The sequence below is a fragment of the Nomascus leucogenys genome, chromosome 3 (assembly GCF_006542625.1).
Source record: "Nomascus leucogenys isolate Asia chromosome 3, Asia_NLE_v1, whole genome shotgun sequence".
Taxonomy (NCBI): Eukaryota; Metazoa; Chordata; class Mammalia; order Primates; family Hylobatidae; genus Nomascus; species Nomascus leucogenys.
In genome coordinates, this window is record NC_044383.1 from 6,294,076 (window position 1) to 6,316,309 (window position 22,234).

Sequence of the window (22,234 nt, forward strand, 5' to 3'; positions counted from 1 at the left end):
AATAAGTTCATGAAGTCTACATCATGGTGACTTTAGTTAATAGCAATACACTGTACACTTGAAAACTGCAGACAGTAGTTTTGTGGGGTTTTTTTGTTTGTTTGGTTTTGTTTTGTTTTGAGACGGAGTCTTGCTCTGTCACCCAGGCTGGAGTGCAGTGGTGCGATCTCAGCTCACTGCAACCTCTGCCTGGTGGGTTCAAGCGATTCTCTTGCCTCAGCCTGGGATTACACGTGTGTGCCACCACGCACAGCTAATTTTTTGTATTTTTTAGCAAAGACAGGGTTTCACCACGTTGGCCAGGCTGCTCACAAACTCCTGACCTCAGGTGATCCACCCACCTCAGCCTCCCAGAGTGCTGGGATTATAGGTGTGAGCCACCGCGCCCAGCCAAAGACAGTAGTTTTTAAGTGTTCTCACCACACGTGAAAAATAAGTATGTGAGATAATGCACGTTAGTTAGCTCAATTTAGCTGTTCTACAATGTAACCATACATCAAAACATCATGTCGTATGTCATAAATATATATAATTTTTATTCGTCAATTTAAACAATAAAATTTAAAAATTTTGACATAATGACAATCTAATATGCTAGAGAATGTGTGTGATTTTCCACATGGAACAAAAACACATGGCTTTGTGTTTGACAAAAAGGGGGGTCTGTGAGGCTATTCAATCAGCAGTAACAAGGTTCTGCTCCAACATGCAAGCACAGCCTTGTGGCCGCTCACCACCTGCAGAGCTCCACCATGCGTCTCAGGCATGTCACATCATCAAAAGACACGGTAAAGGCTACGACCAAGCCACAGACTGTGCCTGGTACCCACCCAGCAAGCATAATGCAGACGTGGAATTCAGCCCCTGGAAGCAGAAATCCTCATTTTGCAAACAGGCTTTTTATAGCATTTGAAAGAACAGTCCGCTCAGTGCTCTCTGCTGGTCACCACCCAGCAGATGAAAAACAAAGTGAGACTTCCAGCCACCTCCGGACCCGGCAGTGCTGGGGTGACGCACATACACGTTCTGGAGAATTTAGCAAGAGCACATTCATCTAAATTCCATGAGGAACGAGGGAAGTTGGGACCCCAGTGATTTAACCCTTCTCACTCTACCACCCCACAGCATAATTCCCTCATAAGGAAAACAGGCAGGAGGCAAATACGGCTTGTTTTTGAAATATTAAAGACAGATATACACTGTCTGCAAACTACTGATATTTCTACCATTTTACCAGGATGGAAAATCGTTTTGATTTTTAACAAATAGCAATCATAAGGCAGCCAGTAAAATTCAAGCTAGGGTTTAGAGGCAATGGGGAAGAAAGAGTCAAAGCTTGAGAAATCACCAACAGAGCAGGTTTCTGGAAGGTTCAAAGTCCTACTTTAGTACACTGGGAGGCAGATGAATGGGATCACTGAGAATTTATTCTCAGCTTAGTCCTAATGCCACTCTAAGATTTGGCTTCCAGATGTGACTGTCTGAGCCAGTGTCAAACCCCAACATCAATGCCCCAGCAGAAGGGTCAAAAGCCAAAGAAGGTTTCATTTTGATTTCAGCCAGCATGGAAAGACGTGCCAAGTTCTTGGTGCCTGGAACCTCAAGGCTGTAGGGAGAAGTTGTACATCCCTGTGGCTTCCCCACTAACTATGCACAAGCCTTCCTTTAGAACAGAACTTGAAGCAAACCTTCTCTAATCAGAGGGAACCCTTTCACGTGCAGAAGGGGTGGGGCTGTTTCTGTGTGGACCAGCATCTGTGTAGAGTGCTCAGCCCATCTTGTGTGGATAGATGTTTCAATTAAAGTGCTACTGGAACGTGGCTTGGAATGCAGGTGGCAGGAGGCTAGAGGCCACGGCCCATATGCCTTTCGTGCCCGCTTCTTGCCAGGCCAGATGGGTGCTCAGGACACACTGGGACGCAGCTCAGAGGCACTGGGAATACCTCGTTCCAAGGCACTGAGGCAGGCCTGCACTGGCAGGGTCTTACCAGCCTATCCTCCACCTCCCTACTCCCCACAGGCACCCTTAACGGTGGTAGGTGTCCTCATGGCCTCACCTACTAAGTGTATTTGTGCTGCCGTGGCCCTGAAGGGGGCAGGATGAAAAGTTCTGGAGCAGCAAGGCCGAAGACTACAGGCAGGCCTCAGGTGAGGAACAGCGCTGGCCACGGTGTCAATCCCAGGTCAGTTGTGGGAGTCAAGGGTGGCCACGTGGAGAACTGGACCGAGATTCCTGGGATCATGTACTCATTCATTAATAAAAACAAGCATTGTCACTTGCTATAGGCCAAGTCCGGTGCTGGGGCTTGGGGCATGGAAGAAAATACGCAACATGGTCTCTGCCCTGTGTCTAATGAGAAATGACCCTTTAAAGGAGCGATGGTATATGCAGCGTGACAGGGCCATGATGGGGTGACTTGGGTGCTGTGCGGAATGCAACAGCATGCCTCCCAGGTGAAGGTGGGGATGGGAGCGAGAGAAAGGCAGTCCAGGTAGAAGTACTGTGTAATCACAATGGCGAAGGCATCAGGACCCCCACTCACTCTTTTGTTTGTTTGTTTGTTTTCATTTTGAGACGGAGTCTTCCCCTGTCACCGAGGCTGGAATGCAGTAGCACAATCTTGGCTCACTGCAGCCTCCGCCTCCCAGGTTCAAGCAATTCTCCTGCCTCAGCCTCCTGAGTACTTGGGATTACAGGCACGCACCACCGTGCCCAGCTAATTGTTGTATTTTTTAGTAGAGATGGAGTTTCACCATTTTGGCCAGGCTGGTCTCGAACTCCTGACCTCAAGCATTCCATCCACCTCGGCTCCCAAAGTGCTGAGATGACAGGAGTGAGCCACTGTGCCCAGCCTCCCACATACTATTTATGGGGGCTGGGCAGAGAGGTGGAAAGTGAGGCAGGAGCAGAGACAGGACGCCATGAGCGCCTGGCATGGGATGTAGTGGGCCTGGCTGACAGCATTACCCAACCCGGTTCTTGTTTGATCCTTCACTGACTGCCAAGAAATACCTGTAGATAGGGTAGGGTAGAGCAAAGGAGTATAAATCAATTTTATCTGCCTTCAAGTTTTTCCTGAGTCTTATGCATAATCATTCAACTTGCAAATTCAATCCTATTCCAGGAAGCTCAAAATGACAGAGAAAAAAACTGATGATTAGGAAATTCCAACAACTCGGGTGATCACTTAAGGAGAAGCATATGCTATTAATTACGTCTTTTTTTTTTTTTTTTTTTTGAGACACAGTCTCTCGCACTATCGCCCGGGCTGGAGGGCAGTGGCATGATCTTGGCTGACTGCAACTTCCGCCTCTTGGGTTCAATCGATTCTCCTGCCTCAGCCTCCCAAGTAGCTGTGATTACAGGCACCCGCCACCATGCCCTGCTAATTTTTTGTATTTTTAGTACAGACAGGTTTTCACCATGTTAGTCAGGCTGGTCTCCAACTCCTGACCTCGTGATTCACCTGCCTCGGCCTCCCAAAGTGCAGGGGTTACAGGCGTGAGCCACTATGCCCGTCCAACTACTTCTTATGGGTACATCGGGTTTGATTGGTTTTCTACTTTTCCACTGTTGTATACAATTTCTACTCCTGCCCATTACAGAGTGAAAAGGTAAAAAGGGTACTGGTAACTTTCTAAGCTAGGGATCCAACAGTTAAAACTCAAAAGGCTAGCTTCTCGCAATTATTCCAAAGCAACCCCAAACTCCTTGGCTAGAAATCCTTCAGTCTGGTGTGTAGTTAATTAGCTATAACTAATGAAGCCCTTCATTTGGTTGCTGGCAGTCAGGGGCAATATGAGATGTTCAAGAGTCTAAACAAGGAAGAGGAGGGGCTCCATTAAAACCTACGTTGTGTCATTTGCCTGGGATCTCAAAGGAAAGAATGAAACCCAAAGAAAACATCAAGACTCACAAGCCAGGCCATGTCATGGGTTACCTGCTCTCCTTCCTGCTTTGCTTCAGGAAGTTACTGCAGACCCCCTCCTGTGCCCTTGGCATTGATGGGGTAAGTCGGGGAACACTGTTTGACTAAGATGTATTTGTTTTCTGTCTTTACCAATAAAACATACGAATATACATAAAACACCTGTCAGTTTAGTACTTAGAAAATTACACGCGCCTTAGTAATGTATCACAATTCTTGTCCTTCTCATAAATCACTTTCTATATTTTTGGCACATAACAACATAAGACCTCCAAACCTCTCTAGTTCAGGTTTCCTGGCAGGAAGAGAATAGATTTAATGGTGGAAAATATGAATTTCAGGATATATTTTGAAAAATAATGTATGTATATTTGGGTAGCAACTTACCCAACAGTAGATTCTTCTATGGTTTCCTTAAACAATTAAGTATGGCTTTTTCATTCTTTTCCAGCAGCCCAGATAACATTCACATTCATTGAAATGTACTCTGGCTCCATCGTCTTGAGCCTAAAGGAATGTTTAATGCGTGCACTCCTTCTTGCCCTCTCCCCAAAACTCCTACTTCAAATTTCTACTGAAATAATTTAAATTATAATATAAAAATACACAGACATAGATAATATATAGATAGATACATATGAACATTAATATTTCTTTTTTCTTTTTTTTGAGACAGGGTCTTGCTGTCTCTCCCAGGCTAAAGTATAGGGGTGTGATCAGAGCTCACCACAGCCTTAACCTACTGGGTTCAAGTGATCCTCCTACCTCAGGCTCCCAAGCAGCTGGGACTACAGACATGCACTACCACACCCAGTTAATTTTTTTTTTTTTCTTTTCCTGAAGCAGAGTCTTGTTTTGTCACCTAGACTGGAGTACAGTGGCGTGATCTTGGCTCACTGCAACCTCCTCCCAGGTTCAGGTGACTCTCCTCCCTCAGCCTCCCAAGTAGCTGGGATTACAGGGGTGTGCCCCCACCCCCGGCTATTTTTTGTATTTTTATTAGAGACAGGGTTTCAACATGTTTGGCCAAGCTGGTCTTGAACTCCTGACCTCAAGTGATCCGCCTGCCTCAGCCTCCCAAAGTGCTAGGATTACAGGTGTGTGCCACTGCACCCGGCCAAACATTAACATTTCTAAATAGTCATTCTCCATCTTAAATAACATGATCCAAAGCCATCTCTGGATATAATTAAATAAGAATCTTTTCTTATTAAATAATTTATTACTCATTGAAAAAAACTGGTTTTCCACGGATGAAAAGCAAATAAATGAATTTTAAGAAGGAGCATGTCTATGTAAGCTCAAAACATGATTATAAACAAAACCCAAGAAAGTATCAGTATCTTCTTTTTGCTGTGAGTCACTAACTAACTTTGATAGCCTAAATAGCAGAAAACAAACACCAGAGTTATCATGGCAGAAAGGGCTTAATTAACTCATTTCTCACCCACAAGCACAGCTCAGCATCCTTTCCCCTGATCCTGTCCCTTGATGCTGAGACAAGTAACTAAGCTCCACCCTGAGCCTCACTGTCGCCTAAGATTTCCTGGGTCCCCTCTATAGACAAGGAGACAGTGATCAGCTTAAAAAGGGTGCTAAGGCCTAAAAAGGCCAATTCTTAAAAAACCTCACTTCTTTATACGAACAAACAGCACTCCCAAAAAAGTAAAGTGCTCATCTGTAGCTTTTATTTGATGCTTGATGTCTTCTCTGGTGGTTTCTTGGTGAATAAGAATAAAAGTGGAGTATCCCTTATTCAAAATGCTTGGGACAAGAAATGTTTCAGATTGCAGATTATTTCAGATTTTGGAATATTTGCATTATACTTACTGGTTCAGTATCTCTCATCTGAAATCCAAAATGCTCCAATAAGCATCATGTTAGCACACAAATTTTGAGCATCATGTTAGCACATAAATTTTGAGCATCATGTTAGCATGCAAATTTTGAGCATCATGTTAGCATGCAAATTTTGAGCACCATGTTAGCATGCAAATTTTGAGCATCATGTTAGCATGCAAATTTTGAGCATCATGTTAGCACGCAAATTTTGGGCATCATGTTAGCATGCAAAAATTTGGGGGTTTTGGAACATTTCTGATTTCAAATTTTCCAATTAGGGATGCTCAATCTGTAATATTAACATTCTACTAAATAAGTAGAAATTGAAGGTAAATTAGCAAGATAGAATTACTAAACTCAAGAAAATCCTGAGCTAACTAACACCATGTTATTAAATTAAAAGGCATTAAGAGATAATTTTGATAGGAAAAACAGATTTTTAACTTTCTAAATGATAAACACACACTTTGAGTTGATTTGCTTTTGTATACATTTCTAAGCTACTTTCTTTCAGAAAAAAACCTTGAAAGTTGCTGATTTATGTTGCTCCAAATGTTTAGAGATTAGTACAACTAAATAATCAGACATTGTTATGAATTCGAAGAGATTTTCAGTATTGATTTATTAGTTGTGACCACTGTGACATGGTAACACAAAATGTCAATAATGAGGGCAGAGACTGAATGAAGGATACATGGGAACAGGTTCTACAATTTTTTAAAACTTTTTTGCAGATCTAAACTATAAAGTCAATCTTTTAAAACCTAGGAGAAAGTGGCTGGGCACGGTGGCTCACACCTATAATCTCAGAATTTGGGGAAGCTAAGGCAGAAGGATCGCTTGAGCCCAGGTGTTTGAGACCAGTCTGGGCAACACAGTGAGACCTAATCTCCACAAAAAATTTTTAAGAAAGAAAAAAATTAGCTAGGCGTGGTGGCAAGTGCTTGTAGTCCCAGCTACTTGGGAGGCTAAAGTGGGAGAATCACTTCAGCCCAGGAGGTCGAGGCCGCAGTGAGCCATGATCACACCACTGCACTCCAGCCTGGGTGACAGAGCAAGATCCTGTCTCAACACAAAACAACAAAACAAAACAAAAACATAGGAGGAATGAAACGTCGACCAAAAAGAAAGGTGGTCTCTATGTACGGAAACCACAAAATTCATCTCCCAAGGAAACTTGCCTATGATGTCAACATGACAATTTGATATACTCTGATTCAAGCATTTTTTAAAAACTTGGCTACAATTTCAAAAACTAATGTTTGAAAAGAGGTATTTAACCCAGTATCTGTGGGTATGCTGAAAGTTCTGTAGTTCCTACAACATATTGAGAGAGAGAGTAAACCACAGTGATATGGGGGCTGTTTTCAGAGATGTGGAGAGACTGAGGAAGAAAAGGTGATTTAGTAGGCTAATTACACAATTCCTTTTTAACAGGCCATCGGTAAGCGCAGATCCTGATTAAAAATAAATGCTGGAAATGCTGGCATGAGTGAAATTTCACATCTGAACTCCTGCACTGCTGCTGGCAGCTCGGATGTAGCCACTGTCCTCCCCACATGCGAGCCTTTAAAGACTACAGGGACAAAAAGCAATGAACGATGCTATTACAACTACACCTCCCTGATAGAATTTCATTAAGCTCAAGAGTCTCTGTCAAACACCCTGCCATAATATTACTTTGTTACGCAGCAAGCAAGTTTACACATTGAACATAATTTTACTCTCCTTTGAGTGAGGCTAATGTCTCTGTTGCTTTGGAGAACAGAAAATCTTGAGCATCAAAGGATGCAGAATGTCCTCCCAAACGTTTACCACCAATATTTTTCAATTGAAATAGCACTAAGGCGTTCCATTAAATTAAGGAAATAAATGAAGAAAACCTACTAAAGGAAAGATAAGCCATAATTTGCAAGCTCCATACAAGAGCTCATTTCAAGCCACATTCTGACTTGGTTCTCACCAGAACACCACTTCTCCTGAGTTGCACCGGGCAGCTCTGCACAGAGTGACACCTCAAAACAAAGGACACGTGACTGTGAGCGTTGATGTACGCTTTGGACATCCACGTTTCCAACCAATTACATCATGTATTATGAGCCCTGGAGCACTGGATCAAAGGATAAAAGTAGCTGACACTGAAGGGATGTCACAAGGATGACACATAGGCACATGGATGCCCAGAGCTCCCTGAGCAGACAGGAGCTGACCATGAGTGAAAGCACAGCTATCCTCTCACCTGGAGAGGCCCTCCACACAAGACACACATGCCTTTCACGTTAACATACATGAGGATCAATATGTTGAGATAAGACTTTGATATTAGTTTCCTAGGCCATAACAACACACCATGCACTGTGTACTCTTCTTTACCTCATAAATCACACCCATAATGCATTTTCTGCAATTTCCAGTTTCAGTTCCTTTAAAGAACTTAAGACATAGGAAAAACAACGTGAATATAAAATGCTCCTCCATTTTTACGATTTCTTCCAACCTTTGATAATGGTTCCACCCACATCCAATTCAACAGAAATTGCTTAGCAACTCGATTTTCTTGGACTTCCCATAGCTAATTGAAAAATAAAATACCATAGCTTCCAGTTACACTTTTTTGTTTATGTATATTAAACAAAGCTAAACATGGACCAATGGTACCAACAGGTTTGCAAACAAATACCGTGACTCTTAGCAACCACACATCTAAACTGGTGAGTGCACAGTTATCCCCATAGAACCTACTGCCTTCCAGCCGCTATTCTGAGGATGCTGAAAGCATAGGCATAGAGAGAGGAGAACTCTGCTCCTCCAGGGAGGCTGTTAAGTGGAGGCCATTTAACAGCACTTGTTTGGGAAATAAATCTATAAACAGAGTATTCAAGAGAACAATTTAAAAACAGAGGGAAAAATCAATTAAAGGAAAAAAAAAGGGCAAATTCTTTAAAGGTGGAAGATGGAATTCTACGGCCCCCATCTTCGCTTGTAATTCTTGTAATCCCCACCCTCCTCCCTCCATATTACTGAACTGGACTGGGGACCCCGATCGCTCCTCCATCCATGCCTTTGTCCAATGCTTGGCTCTACCCTACAAAGCTCCTTCTTCCCTTTGCAGCTAGGATTGCCAGACAAAATCCAGGACACTCAGTAAAATTGGAATTTCAGATAAGCAACATTTTTCCTAGTGTAAGTATATCCTAAATATTGCATGGATAGACTTAAGTTTTTTTTTACCTGAAATTAAAATTTGACTGCATATCTTATATTTTTATTTGTTAAATGTGGCAGCCCCACATGCAGTTCATTCTCGCCCATTCACACTCAAAGCTGCTGCCAACACACATGTCCCCGGGCTTCCTGGTTTTCTGTTCCCTCCTCCCCACTCCTGCCTCCTCCTCATTCTCCTGTATCCTCAGTCTAGGGACTCATCAAGGTTCCCTACTTAGCTTCTCCACACTCTTTCTCTGCAAACTCCAAACTCTGGTATATTTAAATATCACATCAACTGAGACAGACAACTTCCCATTTATCTAGGAAGACACAACAGGGGTCAATCTAGGATGCAAAAGTGGAAGGAATGAATGTTTAACTACATGAAATCTTCGAACATTTTTTTCTCTGTAATTTTCTCCTAATGCTCCCAGCATTGATTTTGAACTCACGCTCTGTGCTGAAGACTCTGTGAAGGATGGAGGATACAGAAATGTAAAGATAATGATCTCAAAACTGTAGATTCTCAATCTGTAAGTAAGACGATCCTGTGAATGGTGCACAGGACTGCCAGGGTGTAAGTCAACACTAAGAGACATTCTGCACCTGCTGAAGGTGTGGGCTGGGGCCATGGTGGGTGTTGCCAAACAGGATGGGCTGAAGATGGGGATGGGATAGAGTGTAGGATAGAGCTCCATGGGCAGGGTCATGGTTGGCAATGGAAATAAATATGTTGGGAAGAGGATTCCACATCAAGAAAGGCTGTCAAAATTGGCCCAATAACCTAGAGTAACCAAACTCATAGAGATAGGAAGTAGAATGGTGGTTCTACAGGTGCCGAGAGGAGGGAGAAATGGGGTGTTGTTATTTAATGGGTAGAGAGTTTTAGTCTTATAACATAAAAAGAGTTCTGGAATTTAGTCATGCACAAATGTGAATGTTCTTAACAATACTGAACTGTACACTTAAAATGGCAAAGGTGATAAATTTTATGTGATATATATTTTACCACAATTAAACATTTTTGAAAAGAAAAAAATCAGCCCTGACATGACCTAGCATGCCCACATAGACAAGATGGCAAAGGGCTAATTGGCCTAAACAAGTAGGCCAACAGGTGATGAGAAGGTTCATATAAAGCTAAATAACTCGGAAACAGCCATATGCTCAACCAAAGCCTTTCCTTCTATAACATAATACTGCTTTGATAAGATGGCAAAACAGCACGTTCACAATTGTTGGGATGTGTAGAATATATTCAGAAACTCCACTTCCACCCAAGATGAATTTATTGTTTCTTCTTTACCCTTTTATTCTACTTTCTCCTGGAAGGAAAACTTCAGAACTAATCTGCAGTCCCCACTACTTAATTTGGGAAATTAAATAAAAAATATGCTAGAAGATAGTCCTTGCTACAGTTTGAATGTGCCCCCTCCAAAATTGCCAGTGCCAGTGTGATAGTATTACGAAGTGTATCCTTTAAGAGGTGGGATTAAGGCCCTTAAAAAAGAGGTTTCACTTAGCCCTAGGTTGGCTTGCCTTTCCATCCCATCAGGAGGGGACATAGCTTTCTCCCCTCCAGAGGATGCAGCAACAAGGCACCATCTTGGAAGTAGAGAGCAGCCCTCACCAGACAACAAACTTGCTGGTGCCTTGATTTTGGACTTCCCAGCCACCAGAACCATGAGAAACAAATTTTTGTTCTTTATAAATTACGAGTCTCAGGTAATTTTGTTAACGTCACAAAGTGAACTAAGACATTAATACTGGTTTTACTTTGGGAAATAACAACAGAAAGTGGAGAGAAAAAATGGTAAGAGACACTGAATTTTAATATGGCACCAACTGTGCAGAGTCCATATGGTCATGTGTGAGCTTTGAAAAACCACTGCTTCATTTTAGCACAAACAATCAGAACTCATTCCAAGGGAATATTTTTGGTTGGCAGAGTGAGGAAAGGTTGATAATCACAGGTATGATGGGGAAAATACTGAACAAATTGGGAGTCAGAAAACTTTTGTTCTAGTCTTAACTTTGGCCAAGAAGTAATGCAAGTCACTAACTTACTGTCATTGAAGAAGATTTTCCTATCACCACTTCCAACCAAAAAAAAAAATAGAAAAATCCCTTGAAGTTCAAAAGTTTTATGACTTGATGATTCCATTGTGAACCAAAGTTCTCTGGCTCTATTATTACTGGTGTAAAAAGGAAATTAGCAGATTCTGTTTAGACAAAACAACAGTTTCAACTGTAAAGTCTCATGTATACTACTGCATATTAAGTCAAATTATAGTTGCACTTCTATAAATATCTGTATTGAAATACATTAACAAGCATTCTCTTAGATTAATGAGACTAATTACTTTCCACAATTTTTAGATTTCATAAAGATACTTTTTAAAAAATTTCAACTTTTATCAGATACTTAGAACAATGGAATAGAATAGAAAACTCAGAAATAAAGTTGCACTCCTACAACCATCTGATCCTCAACAAGGCCGAGGGAAAAAAATAAAAAAGCAATGAGAAAAGGACTCCTTTTCAATAAGTGGTTCTGGGATAAGTGGCTAACATATGCATAAAAATAAAACTGGCCCTTTAACTTCCACGATATGAAAAAATTAACTTGAGTTGGATTAAAGATTTAAATGTTAACACCTCAAACTGTTAAAATCCTAGAAGAAAACCTAGTTAATACCCTTCTTGACATTGGCTTTGGCAAAGAATTTATGGCCAAGTCCCCATAAAGGTATTTCTATGTGTCATGTTTTTCAGATAAATGTTACTAGCATATAAGACAACCTTATTCTTCAAGATGCAGAAGCATATTTGAGTATGCTCAGATTTTTAGTATGTTGGCATTATATATCTGAAACAAGAATTTGTCATTACTTCCACATGGTTCTGCAAACAGATAAGAAACTGCTAAGTGAACTCAAAATTTAATAACTGAAAATAAAGAAATATTTTTGCTATTTTTTAAGAGAAGGATGAAAAAATCTTAGGAGCTCAAGGTCTCCTGGCCAAGTCCAGCAAGCTGAACAGACTGCCAATACACATGATAGGCATCTTGTCAATTTGGTTTCCAGTAAATCAGCATATTATCAGTTTATGAGAATTATAATCCATACAGCATATCACTAATAAAATAAAGCCCAGTGTGAAACGACTTAAACCGCTTATGTTCTGCAGTTTCACAGAGGTAATACGCAGAATCCAATTAAAAAACCTGTTTTCATCTGTTAAAGCAGGAAATCAAAAACTAACTCCAGGTAAAGTGAAATAAGAGGGTGTTAGCAAGTGTCCCATTAGCACAGACACTGGTTCTAGCTCTAATGTCCTGAGACATGACTTTGCAATGTTCCTATTCTTTTCCTGCCTGTGCCCCTTCCCTTCTTTTTTCTTTCTTTCTCCTCCTTTCCTTCCCTCTCCCTCTTTGCTTTAGGTCAATTTACTATATCTTGAAATCAAACTTGGGCAGCATATTTTAAACCTTTGAATGGGATTTAGTTACAAAAAGTGCCCATCAGTCAACAAGCATTATCAAAGCCAACCTGTCTATTTCAGGATCTAAAAAAAACAAGGCAGAGCTATTTGTTCACAATCCATCATTACTGGTACCTGTTAGCAGGAACTCAAGATAAACAGGTACAGAATTTAGCTACAGCCTCTGCTCTAAATCATCTTGGTTAGATGCCCTGGCTATCCGTGGGAGCTGGACCTGCCATGCTCAGGGCCACGTAACAGAGACCCTCCTTTCAGTAGTAGCACCACGTGGACCACAGAGGGGTCACATGGAGCTGTGTGGCTGGGTCTTCCCCAGCACTCCATGGATGCTGCAGGAAACCTGAGGCCAGTGGACCAGGGGAAGAAAGACAGGGAAAGCTTCCTGAGATTTACAAACGGCCACTCACGGATCCCAGGACTCCTGGGGATGTGGGAGAACATGATTACACGAGCTGTCCATTGGGTGTGGAATGTGGCTGGGGATGTATTCTAAAGAAGGTTGATAGCGAGGCAGGAAGGGAGGCAGGAGTCCTGGAAGAGGCAAAGAACGAAACGAGAACCAAAGGGAGGCCCTGGGTGAAACAGATGCAGGGCTCAGGGTGCCCGAGGGAGACTGTACACGGTGATTAAATGAGGGCAACCATCCTGCACGTGAGGCGGAAAGGAGCTGGTGACCAGGCTGGATACTTAGATTCTCACTACCATATTCCATCACATAGAAACTACACACCTATGTTTAAAATGACAGTATCATAAATACGATTCTGGGTTAGGAAAAGAGGAGGAGTGGCTGAGAAGGAATCATGGTAGCTGAGTCTTTGTATTACTATTGCTCTGTAGACCACACTTCTGAAGGCTAAGGAACATTGGGGGCCTCTGTTTCCCTAAGGTAAGCATCTGCCTTAAGGACGTGCTGGCCTGGCAATCCTACCCCAGGGTGTGTTTCCCAGAGGCGCTCTCCCACAGGTGTGTCTGGAGATGGTTAAATGCAGGATCTAACACGCTGTCCTAATAGCAAACCCCAGCATCACCCAGGTACCCATCCATGAAGAGAGGTTACGCCTGCTGCCATCTATTCCTACAACAGGAGTATTATTCAGCTAAGAAAACGAATGGACCACAGCTGCACCCATCAACCTGGAGAGACTGCAAAACCACAGTGCTGAAAGCTAAAAGCATGTCATGGAAAAAATGGATATTGTTTGACTCTGCTTCTATAAACAGCAAAAGCAAGCAAGGCTTAAAAACATATTGTTTAAGGATACATGAATATGTGGTAAAACTAAAAAGAGAAGCGAGGGAAAATGAATCCCAAATCTGTGTAGAGACCACATCACAAAGAAGTGCACAGCTGAGCAGGGGGAGCTACTCAGGGACTGGAGCGGGAAGCAGTACAGAGGCCCATTGAATGATTTGTCACCTCTACATACGTATTTCTTCTCTTGTATGAATAATCTGTTTTGATTTAAAAGTGAAAAAAAGGCGGGGTGCGGTAGCTCACGCCTGTAATCCCAGCACTTTGGGAGGCCGAGGCGGGTGGATCACGAGGTCAGGAGATCAAGACCATCCTGGCTAACATGGTGAAACCCTGTCTCTGCCAAAAAAAAAAAAAAAAAAAAAAAAAATTAGCCAGGTGTGGTGGCAGGCACCTGTAGTCCCAGCTACTCGGGAGGCTGAGGCAGGAGAATGGCATGAACCCAGGAGGTGGAGCTTGCAGTGAGCTGAGATCACGCCACTGCACTCCAGCCTGGGCAACAGAGCAAGACTCCGTCTTAAAAAAAAGAAGGAAATGATGCTGATGAACATTACTGATCAGCTGGAATAAGGCAGAAATGTCTATGGGGGAAGCTCCCAGCTCCTTGTGCACTACACAGCCAAAGGGGCATCATTTCCCAAAGTGTCTTCCCTGGAACGCTGGCCATGGCAGCCTAACAAAAAATAAATAAATAAGTAAGGAGCCTGTGGGTAAGGAAAGTCAGGAAAACGCTGTCATGCTGAGCCCTGATCCCTCTTCTACAAATGCTTGGTGTACATTAATGTATTCATGTTTCTGAAAGCACTGCTATAGGGAACCATTTTTCATTCTCTTCATCTTGGCGTTACACAATCTCACGTGGTCAATCTCTTTAAAGAGAACTTATCACTATTCCAATCAAACATTTGAAAAACACCCCCCAAAATCATTCCAAATCATATAAATTCCACCCTAGCTCAGAAGTACACAAAAGTACTTTAAGAAGAATAAATCAGACCTTTCTTGGGAACATTCTAGGCATAGAGGCTTTCCAAAGCATTAGAACATATCATTGATTGCTTTGAATAAAAAGAAAAACTACCCATCTTGTTCTTTCTGTCTCTAGCATCCTACTTGTTACTTACACTGATGCCCACACTCAACTTCCAAGTACTGTCTTAAAAATCAAAGAAAACATCTTTCTCTCTCTTCCCTTCCCAACAATATTCTGAGCTTTTTGAAATACATGTAAAAGAAATATCTATGCATATAAAAGCTTTCATGGGTACACACAAACAAGAAGTAAGGTGTGTAAAGACATACAGCAAGCTGTCAACATTGCTGAGTAATCTAAAGGGGATGGATAGAAAGGGGGTGGGGGAGAAGAATGATTAGGTTTGACTTTATACATCCTTATTGTATTATTTTCACTCATTACAAAAAGCAGGTATTACTGTTAAATTTTTTTAAATAGGGAGGTTGTTTAAATGAAAACATCTTTCCAAACGTGAATTTAAGAAGCAAGAAATCATCATAGAAGAGACGCTGAAGCAAAAATGAGATTCTCCTTCCCTTTTTTTTTTTTTCTTGGCAAGGGGTGGGGAGAGTGGGAATGAAAAAATGTTGACAAAATAAGTCAAGTAATTAACAAGGTACTTTCCAAGCCCTTAACAGAGAAGCTGCCATCATGGACAGGTGTAATTATGGATTTAGAAAATGCATCATTCATTGAGGAAAAAAAAAAAAACACTCCTAAAGGAAATGAGAGCTTCGGCCTTGCTGGGCATCGTGAAATCACTACAAGGAGAGGCTTAACTCACGCAGGCTCCCTGAAAGCACAGAGGGAGCTAAAGAAAAATAAATCAAGGTGTCTGCAAGCAAGAAGCACAGCCCTCCACCATTCGCACCTGCCCGCTGAATCAAAGGCTTCGAATATTAGAGGCTCTTTACCTTCTAATGGAAACACATTCTCAACTACTGTATAGATTAGATCTCACGCTTGCACATTCCTTCAAGCATACATGAGTATAAAATAATGTGTAAAAACAAAGTCCCACTTTTCTTGACACGCAGCCAGTGTCATCACACGATGGCCTGGTAGAAGTTTGCTTCTAAAACCACTTTTACCTCACAGCAAAGACCAAAATGATGCTTGAAATAATTTAATACCTTACCCAAGCAGACACATCATGGAAAGCCACCTTGTAAACAACTCTGAGAAATCAGTGAACTGGGGTTAAATAACTCTACTTTCGTGAGGATATCATCCTCGGAGTCATTGAAAGGATGCACAGTGCCAGAATGACACACCCACTTGTGATGGGTGATTGAATAATTTTGTAATATATGCTTATTCTCCAAAGCATCGAGTCCTTCAAGAAGGAAAATACACCGTATTCTCAAATGCAAAGTTAATTTTATCTGCAGGTTTAAATCTTTTCAAAGGGCACTACTTTGAAACTCCAGAATATTGGCGCACTCTGCAGAGCTTTTGGAACATGCAGTGCGCTGGCTGACACTCACAGGAAATGATTTGCAGGAGTCCAGCCACAGGGAAGGGCAGGTGTGTGCGGGGACCTCCTTGTATCTCAGCGCACATCCCGTGAGGATTCAGGGCTCCCATCCCAGGGGTGGCCTGGACAGCAGGGCTGGACCCTCTGCCATGACATCTTCACTTTTCACCAGGTACATGCGTTATTTTCAGTATGTTTAGAAAAACACCGCTGTCTGAATTTTTATTTGGCCAATTATCTGATCCATAATTTCTGCTATGAAGAAAAAAATCAATGTCTTCAAAATTCAATAGATGAAAGCTGTGAAATGTCAGCGGCAAACATGACAATAATAAAAAGCACACAGACAGCTATATTTCCTCTATGAAACAGCAGGTCCTCATCAGATCACGTCTCAAGACCCCAAATTCACTAATAGGGGATGGCGATGTCTATAAAGACACCAAATCGGAGACACAGATGGCAGCTTTGCTAAGAGCAGTAGATGAAATAGGAGCATGCTTATTAGTGGTATTAGGAACGTGGCTGAGAGGAGCGTCTTTCCTTTTATGATGTCTGACAGCATCAGCCCAGAACCTGAGTCTAGGAGTCTGCTGAGTACACTGAGACAATGTCCTGCCTGATAGATGAGACATGAAAATCCCATCTGTCTGGCAAGTTGCACTTGGCTTTTCTTAGCTGCCCTTCCTGCAGTTGGAGTGCGGAACTCGGAAGCCCAGCTAAGGCTTTGCTCTAAGAAGGATCACAGACACAGTTGTACAGTTTCACTTCTGCAAGATGAGTAAGTTCTAGAGATCTGCTGCATAACATCGTACCCAGAGTTAACAGTACCGTAATGTACACTTAAAACTCTGTGAAAAGGGTGGATGTAAAGTGTTCTAAATAAAACAAAGACAATAAAATAATAAAGTAAAACAAAATACTAAACAAAATATAATAAAATATCATGGGTCCTATACCAAGAGCTGCTGGCTGTAATACATTTAAGTCATTACATTTAAGCCATGTGTCACATTCAGAAATCAGTCACAAGAATATTCTGAGTTTTTATTTTTCTCTTTGGAGAAATTCAGTAACACCTAGAACAATGCAGCGGAGGGAGAGGATCTGCATTAGGCTTTAAACTTCATGAGGCTGAGGAACCCTCAGAGAAGGAAAACAAAAAGAGGCAGGGGGAGAGAGCAGAGGCCATCCTGCACCAGCCTCCACTCACCAGAGGGGCAGAGTCACCAGCTATGTGCCTGGCACCCATGTAGTCCATGGCTGGAGCCACCCAGGGAACAGGCAGTGGCTCAGAGGCAGGACTCAAGGACAGATAGAAGAACCAAGGTTCAACGAGACAGAGCAAGAGGGAAAAAGAAACCCCTCTGCTTCAGCTCCTGGTAGATGTGCATTTCCTGGTTTCCCGGGCTCGGCCTGAGAGTTATTCCACAGTAATCACAGAAAGCCCTCCTCTGACTGCATTATCATCCAAATGCACACGGTTCTACATCCTGCAGAAGAAATTCTCAGGCATCGGTCCCTTTACAGCCCCTCTAATGCCGCCTGTCACCTTCGTGGCTCTCCACAGCTTCTGTGGGAGTCATTTGCCGAGACAAGCAGGGGCCATTCTTCCTGGGATGAGCACTGGGGCCACCTTATGTGGCACCGCCGAGGGCCACAGCGCCTGCTGATGGCAGCGCTGTGAGGTCTTTACAGCGGTTTCCATAGGTAATGGGCCAATAACCACCAAATGCAAGACTTCATAAAAAATCTCACTCTCACTGTGAGGGAACCAGGAAATGGAGAGAAATCTTTTCTTACTTCTTGATTGGGGTTTTGGGGAAGTCTGGCATCGCATCGTAATGTATCCAGGTGACTAGAAAGAGAGTATGATGATTTGTACCAGCAGCCTAGCAGTCAAGCTTGGAATTTCCTTAACTTAAATCTCCATGTCCACAGGATTTACCAACTCCTGCAGCCTTACTAAGGTGAATAAAATTAAAATGAGATTTGTTAAGTAGGCTCTCAATGGAATGTCTCCGCTGAGAGATTCTGTGTATTTAGGTGTGTGTGCTAACAGGAAGAGGTGAGCACACGCATTTATAACCACCTTTGCAATCCCTGGAACACTCCAAAGTTCTTTCCATAAATTCTATGTGTAACATTTAATTGCCCAGTTGTGGGACAACTGATTTTTACACCACATCTGATGGAGCACCTACTGATGTGAATCACTTTCTTGCATTTTCACTACTTGTCCATTTTTCAAATCCATCATTTACAAATGAAAGGCAGCTCCATTCAAGGAAAGAAAAATGGGTTTTATGATGCCCTTTAAGCACCCAGCTCTAGTGGTATAATGTGAAATACACTCCAGGGCTGTATCGTTGCCTCTGATGGTAAGGATGAGATGAGCCCTCACCCTTGCGTCTATGATGTCCTGAAAATCACCAGGTGCCCAAAGGACACACAGGCACCACCCAGACCTTAGCCCTGCTCTCCGGGCGCTACTTCTGGCCCTTGCTCCTATTTTCAATCTCCAATCTCGGATGAGGTTTTCCCACACAGGGTGACCTCAGATTTTGCTTTATTTTATGAAAATCCAACTCAGGCCCTAAAATAGGCATATGCACTTGCATTTTCATTCTTTTTTTTTTTTTAATTTTTATTTTTATTATTATACTTTAGGTTTTAGGGTACATGTGCACAATGTGCAGGTGTGTTACATATATATCCATGTGCCATGTTGATTTCCTGCACCCATTAACTCGTCATTTAGCATTAGGTATATCTCATAATGCTGTCCCTCCCCCCTCCCCCCACCCCACAACAGTCCCCGGAGTGTGATGTTCCCCTTCCTGTGTCCATGAGTTCTCATTGTTCAATTCCCACCTATGAGTGAGAACATGCGGTGTTTGGTTTTTTGTCCTTGCGATAGTTTACTGAGAATGATGTTTTCCAGTTTCATCCATGTCCCTACCAAGGACATGAACTCATCATTTTTTATGGCTGCATAGTATTCCATGGTGTATATGTGCCACATTTTCTTAATCCAGTCTATCGTTGTTGGACATTTGGGTTGGTTCCAAGTCTTTGCTATTGTGAATAGTGCCGCAATAAACATACGCGTGCATGTGTCTTTATAGTAGCATGATTTATAGTCCTTTGGGTATATACCCAGTAATGGAATGGCTGGGTCAAATGGTATTTCTAGTTCTAGATCCCTGAGGAATCACCACACTGACTTCCACAATGGTTGAACTAGTTTACAGTCCCACCAACAGTGTAAAAGTGTTAAGCAAGCTCAATCTTCTCCTAACTTCTGGGAGTTAAACATTCAGACTCATTCACTGGAATCTCAGTGTAAAGAACACGAAACCTTCTCAAAGCTGCTACTTGTTGTGGATGGAAATCAAGTTAAAAGCCAAGGAACTGATTCTGGATCATCAAATAAATTTCAGTGTTTCCAGTTATGCATTGAGAAGATAAATTCAAAGATGTTTCCTTTGGTTAAACACACATGAAAAAAATGCAGTGTAGGTTAAGCTTTTCATCGCTAGTAAACAAAAAGCCATCAACTAAGAGAGGCTGTATTAACTACCACTTGGGAAGTGGTAGCAATATACACAGTGAACTAAATTTAATTAATAAGGAAGCTCCACAGTCTTAATGATAGGCAAAATACACAAAATACTGCAATAGGAAATTAAATTAGAAGTTTATCCTAGGTCTCTAGAGAATATCTCAACGTTATTATCTTAGAGAATATCTCAACGTTAGATATCATGTAACAGATGATATCGTGTTGACAAATTTTAAAGTGGGGTGCTAATCCACAATGAAGCTCAGTCATCTCAATGTTCACTATGTCACACTTTGTCATGTTTTAAAAAAAATGAAACGGGGTCTTGAAATCTTGGCTTCCTGATAATATTCAAATCTGAGGCATTAAATATAATATTCAAAAGGATAACCAACTGATTATTGATTCTTATTTTAGTGAAAAAACTCATGTTAAGCTAATACATAATCATTTTTCATATGGTTACAGAGAACAATTATAGAAACTTAACTATTCATCTCAATTGTTTGGAAACTATCAATACAAGAAACTAAATTACACCAGTCATCATAATAGCTCCAGTATTAAAACCCTACAGCAAAGATACTCCATTGGGTTGCATGAAATACTTAAATCAGCTGGAGATGAAAATCCAGTGCTGACTGTCCAGGATTGTCTCATCAAGTCTTCTCTCAGGGGAACGTGGTGAATAAAATTATTGGACTAAGGAGCCAAACATATATGACCGTCCATTTAAAGCAATTACTGCACTTTGGTTCCCATAACTGGAGTATTCCCATAACTAAGACAGCAAAATTCTTCCGCTTCACAATGACAAAGACATTACTATTCCCAGTTGTTTGTATGGAACTGTTTCTTACTCAAACACTAACAGATGAATGGCCCCTTCACGATATCCCTTGCCAGAAGTAATCCTTGATAGGATATACTGCTCTAATTCTGCCCAAATCGCAGAGGAGGCCGGGTGAGCCTACAATGTAATGTATGTAAGAAGCAAAGGGGAAAAACACTGAATTCTCCTGTGATCAATCAAACACATCAATTCATTCTTAAAATTTGGGTCTACATATGGTATCAAGATTCTGCCCAACAACTTACGCTATAAGCCAGGGGTCAGAAAACTATAGCCTGTGGACCAAATCTGGCCCAACTCCTGGTGTTGTAAATAAAGTTTTGTTGGAACTCAGTAGCTGCCCATTTGTCTACATATTCTCTACAGCTGCTTTCCTGCTTCACCAGCAGAGTTGGGTTTTCATGACCTTTGAAATGTTATGATGTTATGGCCTTCAAAGTCTAAAATATTTATAATGTAGCTCTTTAGGAAAAACTTTTAACACCTGCTATAAGCTATTCTTTCAATCAACACGTAGATAATAAAGTCAGTTGCCTATTAAGACAACCCTAAAATACGAGAATTGTTCGTGTTCTCAACATGTACAGGAATGAATACTCCCCTATTTTCCTGGGAAAAGAGGAAGAGTACGTCCAAGTCTTCCAAAAGTGTTGTTGGTACATTCAGGTACAAGTTAAACAAGGCCAAAATATGCCTATCTTTTGCTTCACTAAAATTTGAACTGTTTATCTGGTATTTCTGGAGACAATTCCTAATCACCCCCCAACTTCCTTGTAAAGCTTTCTACCTAAGATTCCTGACTTAGTCACATTCAGGGACCGCCCCGTGCTTGCTGCCTCATCTCACAATGATGCTGATAACAGAGCCCAGTTTCACAGAGATTTTAGAGGATTAAGGTGAGATCAGGATTTAATTCTCATAAAGCTCTAGTACTATGACCAGCAAGAACTGGTTGGCGTAAATTGAGTTAGCTCAATTAAGACTGGAGAATGAGGGAAGGTTGTTATTTTTCTTTTTCGCCCACAAAGGTTCAGTTTCTTCTGGCAATTGCAGTCCTAATCTCTGTGAAGCGCAGGCAGGTTTTGGGAGAGATTACACCTCCACCGCCAAGAAGAAACTGAAGGCATTAGAAGTAAAATAGTTAATAGGCCACCGAGTCTGTTTATATTAGGAGGAGCAGGGTGTTGGATATGGTAAAAACAGGAATAAGCTCATTTAAATTGAAAAAGACCTTCAGACTTGCTGAAAGACAGCACATTGTTAAGTTCCAATGGAGCAAAGCTTTGAAAAATGGAGCAGGGAAGGAATCCTGCACTATTCTGTAAGACCAGCTCTTGATTTTTCATATCCTATCAACATTTCATAGTTCATAATGTTGTCAAAACATGAAAATTAAGAGACGTATGTAGAAAGCAGCTAACACAGTGTCTGGTTCTTTGGGAAGTACATGAGGTTCTTTATTTATTGAGCTCTGGAATCTACTGAATAAATGCCATCCAGGAGGTGGAGGGGTACTTTGGAGAACATAGAGCACCTAAGTTCTGCTCTCACAGCGCAAATCACATCAAGACTCTCTTACCCAAG

The 22,234-nt window shown here is 41.7% G+C and overlaps 1 protein-coding gene across 2 annotated transcripts in view; it reads right to left on the reverse strand.

The window, feature by feature from the left end:
* The window catches only part of DOCK1 (dedicator of cytokinesis 1), a 544,856-nt gene that overhangs the window by 219,358 nt on the left and 303,264 nt on the right, over window positions 1-22,234 (reverse strand). The window lies entirely within an intron of this gene.